The following is a 5618-nucleotide window of genomic DNA, read 5'->3' as shown; positions in this document are numbered from 1 at the left end:
CAACACCATCCAAGCCTGCAGCCACACAACTCATGTGCAAGGAAATGCACACTCACCCACCACCAATTAGCAAAAAATACAGAAAGAACTTATTATCCAGTTGTTGTCAAAACAAGCAGCTGTCATTACCATAGTTTATGTGACAGCAGTGCGACTGATTCACACAGCTGCCACCTACACAGTTCAGTCATGATCAACAATGGAGTTCTTCCTGCTACTTCATTGCGATATTGTGGGATCTCGAGTGCTGAAGCAAATATGCTACTTGACTGAATGCTTCCAATTTTTGTTGTTTTCTGCTGACTTGGGTCTTAGGCAGCACACAGCTGTAGAGGGAGTAAGTAAAACGATGGAGGGGTATGTAATTTACTTGTAATTTACTTGACCCTCCAGAATAAGAATTCATGAATAAGCCTTCTGTGGCTGATTAATATTAGAGGCGTTGTTAGTCATTGTGCTCATAGACAGCTACACTCTGTTCACATACAGTGAATCCTCGTATAAAAAATCATATACTCTGTTGTTGGTCACCAGCTACATTGCTCGGGTAATCTGGTGTCGTAAGACAACTGAAAGAGAACTTTACGTAAGTATTAGGTGTTTTCCTTTTATGCTAATTCAAATGAAAGTCCAATACATGCTAAAGCATTGAAAGTCATAATGTTCTTTGTTAAACATTTAAGCCGTGTAATTCTTGTATTAAACCTCACTCGATAGTTTTGCTGTGCTTCCTTTTTATTAAATCTGCCTACAAAATTGTTGTTGTTGTGGTCTTCAGTCCTGAGACTGGTTTGATGCAGCTCTCCATGCTACTCTATCCTGTGCAAGCTTCTTCATCTCCCAGTACCTACTGCAACCTACATCCTTCTGAATCTGCTTAGTGTATTCATCTCTTGGTCTCCCTCTACAATTTTTACCCTCCACGCTGCCCTCCAATGCTAAATTTGTGATCCCTTGATGCCTCAAAACATGTCCTACCAACCGATCCCTTCTTCTAGTCAAGTTGTGCCACAAACTTCTCTTCTCCCCAATCCTATTCAATACCTCTTCATTAGTTACGTGATCTACCCACCTTATCTTCAGCATTCTTCTGTAGCACCACATTTCGAAAGCTTCTATTCTCTTCTTGTCCAAACTGGTTATCGTCCATGTTTCACTTCCATACATGGCTACACTCCATATAAATACTTTCAGAAACGACTTCCTGACACTTAAATCTATACTCGATGTTAACAAATTTCTCTTCTTCAGAAACGCTTTCCTTGCCATTGCCAATCTACATTTTATATCCTCTCTACTTCGACCATCATCAGTTATTTTACTCCCTAAATAGCAAAACTCCTTTACTACTTTAAGTGTCTCATTTCCTAATCTAATCCCCTCAGCATCACCCGATTTAATTTGACTACATTCCATTATCCTCGTTTTGCTTTTGTTGATGTTCATCTCATATCCTCCTTTCAAGACACTGTCCATTCCGTTCAACTGCTCTTCCAAGTCCTCTGCTGTCTCTGACAGAATTACAATGTCATCGGCGAACCTCAAAGTTTTTACTTCTTCTCCATGAATTTTAATACCTACTCCGAATTTTTCTTTTGTTTCCTTTACTGGTTGCTCAATATACAGATTGAATAACATCGGGGAGAGGCTACAACCCTGTCTCACTCCTTTCCCAACCACTGCTTCCCTTTCATGCCCCTCGACTCTTATAACTGCCATCTGGTTTCTGTACAAATTGTAAATAGCCTTTCACTCCCTGTATTTTACCCCTGCCACCTTCAGAATTTTAAAGAGAGTATTCCAGTTAACGTTGTCAAAAGCTTTCTCTAAGTCTACAAATGCTAGAAACGTAGGTTTGCCTTTTCTTAATCTTTCTTCTAAGATAAGTCGTAAGGTTAGTATTGCCTCAAGTGTTCCAACATTTCTACGGAATCCAAACTGATCTTCCCCGAGGTCCGCTTCTACCAGTTTTTCCATTCGTCTGTAAAGAATTCGCGTTAGTATTTTGCAGCTGTGACTTATTAAACTGATAGTTCGGTAATTTTCACATCTGTCAACACCTGCTTTCTTTGGTATTGGAATTATTATATTCTTCTTGAAGTCTGCGGGTATTTCGCCTGTCTCATACATCTTGCTCACCAAATGGTAGAGTTTTGTCATGACTGGCTCTCCCAAGGCCATCAGTAGTTCTAATGGAATGTTGTCTACTCCCGGGACCTTGTTTCGACTCAGGTCTTTCAGTGCTCTGTCAAACTCTTCACGCAGTATCTTATCTCCCATTTCATCTTCATCTACATCTTCTTCCATTTCCATAATATTGTCCTCAAGTACATCGCCCTTGTATAAACCCTCTATATACTCCTTCCACCTTTCTGCCTTCCCTTCTTTGCTTAGAACTGGGTTGCCATCTGAGCTCTTGATATTCATACAAGTGGTTTTCTTCTCTCCAAAGGTCTCTTTAATTTTCCTGTAGGCAGTATCTATCTTACCCCTAGTGAGACAAGCCTCTACATCCTTACATTTGTCCTCTAGCCATCCCTGCTTAGCCATTTTGCACTTTCTGTCGATCTCATTTTTGAGACGTTTGTATTCCCTTTTGCCTGCTTCATTTACTGCATTTTTATATTTTCTCCTTTCATCAATTAAATTCAATATTTCTTCTGTTACCCAAGGATTTCTATTAGCCCTCGTCTTTTTACCTACTTGATCGTCTGCTGCCTTCACTACTTCATCCCTCAGAGCTACCCATTCTTCTTCTACTGTATTTATTTCCCCCATTCCTGTCAATTGTTCTCTTATGCTCTCCCTGAAACTCTCTACAACCTCTGGTTCTTTCAGTTTATCCAGGTCCCATCTCCTTAAATTCCCACTTTTTTGCAGTTTCTTCAGTTTCAATCTGCAGTTCATAACCAATAGATTGTGGTCTGAATCCACATCTGCCCCTGGAAATGTCTTACAATTTAAAACCTGGTTCCTAAATCTCTGTCTTACTACCTGAATAATTTCTTTTATCTCGTCATACATTTCATCAATTTCTTCATCATCTGCAGAGCTAGTTGGCATATAAACTTGTACTACTGTAGTAGGCATGGGCTTTGTGTCTATCTTGGCCACAATAATGCGTTCACTATGCTGTTTGTAGTAGCTAACCCGCACTCCTATTTTTTTATTCATTATTAAACCTACTCTTGCATTACCCCTATTTGATTTTGTATTTATAACCCTGTAATCACCTGACCAAAAGTCTTGTTCCTCCTGCCACCGAACTTCACTAATTCCCACTATATCTAACTTTAACCCATCCGCTTCCCTTTTTAAATTTTCTAACCTACCTGCCCGATTAAGGGATCCGACATTCCACGCTCCGATCCGTAGAATGCCAGTTTTCTTTCTCCTGATAACGACGTCCTCTTGAGTAGTCCCTGCCCGGAGATCCGAATGGGGGACTATTTTACCTCCGGAATATTTTACCCAAGAGGACGCCATCATCATTTAATCATACAGTAAAGCTGCATGTCCTTGGGAAAAATTACGGCTGTAGTTTACCCTTGCTTTCAGCCGTTCGCAGTACCAGCACAGCAAGGCCGTTTCGGTTAATGTTACAAGGCCAGATCAGTCAATCATCCAGACTGTTGCCCCTGCAACTACTGAAAAGGCTGCTGCCCCTCTTCAGGAACCAATTAAAATTTGATAAATATGCATAGAAAAGTTTGCAAAAAGATAGTTTTATGGGAGGTGCAGTTTTGGCAATTCTGTCACGAGCGTAGGATGTCCTCCGTACAGTTCTGCTCCAGCATCAAAAGTTTCATCATCTTGATCAGCAGCAGCAGTTTCATCAGAAGAGACTACTGCTGTGTAAATAAATAATCAGTATGAAATATAATGGGCATTTAATGACTTTTCCACTAAACAAAAAAGAGAACAAGATTTCCGAGGTAAGTAGCATTCTTTTCATTTTTTTTTTAACAATTTTTCATTACATGTCCACTTGTGTGCCCTTACGAGGAACTCTTATTTGAAAGCCAAGCTGCATTTTTCAACACTTTGATTACATACCCACCTGCAAAGGACTAAGGGCTTCCCCTTACCATAAAGTTGGAAAGTTGGAGCTTTGAGAAGTCGATAGGCACATAAAGAAAAGACTGGAAATATTGCACAGATTCTGTACGATGTCCGCCTTCAGAGATGGCTAACAAAGATGCACATGGCTACACTTGCTGACTAACTACATTTTCCTAGTGCTGCAGCCCAGCTGGAGTGAAAGGTTGTGTTGGATAGAACAGACAAATGGAGCCAGGAAGTGGTGAGTGGAAGGAACAGGCGGAGGCAAAGGAAGCTTATGGCTGGGAGGGAGAGGCTGCAAGGGAGCATGGCAGAAAAGTTGCAACAGTGAGTCCAGATTGGTACAGTTGCATGTGGCACACTATAAACTGTTACAGTGGGTTTGGCGGCTGTAGGGCAGAAAGGGGAGCGGGGGGGGGGGGGGGGGGGGGAGTTGATAGAAGAAAGAGGGAGACCACTGAGAGCACCGATTATTGCAGTGAACTAGGAGGCATGGGAACAGGGTGGAGCTGGGTGTGAGACACGGACAACAGCCAATTGAGAACAGGACTGTGGGATCAAGGGATGTATTGTAAGTACATTCCCTAATGTGTTCTTCTCACTGTATATCAGTCACATCATGTTGTGCACTTAGAAGCTTACAATATTACCAGTGTCACAATGTATGACTCATACTATTCTTCCTGAGCTTACAACACAACCTAATCTCTAGACCAACTCATGTGTTGCTGCAAGAAATCGGCAATGCTTGCCACTAAAAAGAGAATTGTTTTCCATTTTAATTTACAGTTGCAGTTCTTACTACTTAGTTTGTAATGGGTGAATTTGTTAACCAGCACATGGTTGAGTGGCAGTAGGACACAGACAGATGGAAGTATGGACAGGAAGATGCAAGATTCACTGATAGCTTTCAGTAGGTTTTGGGCTCAGGGGTTGGTAGCAAAATGAGATATTCATTGTAGCAGAGATTGGGCGAAGGAAATTGAATCTTTGACCAGTCCATCATGGCTCAATTTAAGTGCGCAACAGTTTTTCTTTTCTCATACTCTATGAACCTGAATTACAAATCAGATTTCCAACACTATACCACATTTTCTTTCATTTATTAAATTAGTTGCTACTTCAATTTTTGTATTTTTCCCATATTATTCTCAGTATTCGTTTCACCACTTAGAACACTGAATATTGATTGTATCATCCTCCTATTTTGTGTGTTTTGTTTAGCACAAAGAATAGCCACAATCCATCAATTGAAAACAGAGATACAAACCAAATGTCAAGTTAACATAAATACAAAAACAAACTGTTTGTTGGGAAAAAAAGACACAACTGTTCTGCAAACAGTTTATTTTATCACCGTGGCAAGTTTTCTTATGCTGGTCTCTGGGACAGCTTTAATTCAAGTAACAAAGAACTTACTGCACTTAATTATTCCAATGGGTTTTTTGGAAGACACGGAATGGTTTGAACAAAACATTAAATACAGTAAATAACTTAATTTCAAGTATAAAGAAATAACAATTTAATCAAAAAAGGTGTAAAAGTAAAAGTCTTAT

Source organism: Schistocerca nitens, chromosome 8, assembly GCF_023898315.1.
Source record: "Schistocerca nitens isolate TAMUIC-IGC-003100 chromosome 8, iqSchNite1.1, whole genome shotgun sequence".
In the NCBI taxonomy this organism is placed as follows: domain Eukaryota; kingdom Metazoa; phylum Arthropoda; class Insecta; order Orthoptera; family Acrididae; genus Schistocerca; species Schistocerca nitens.
The sequence above is the reverse complement of the archived record's forward strand: the minus strand, read 5'-3'. Positions refer to the sequence as shown.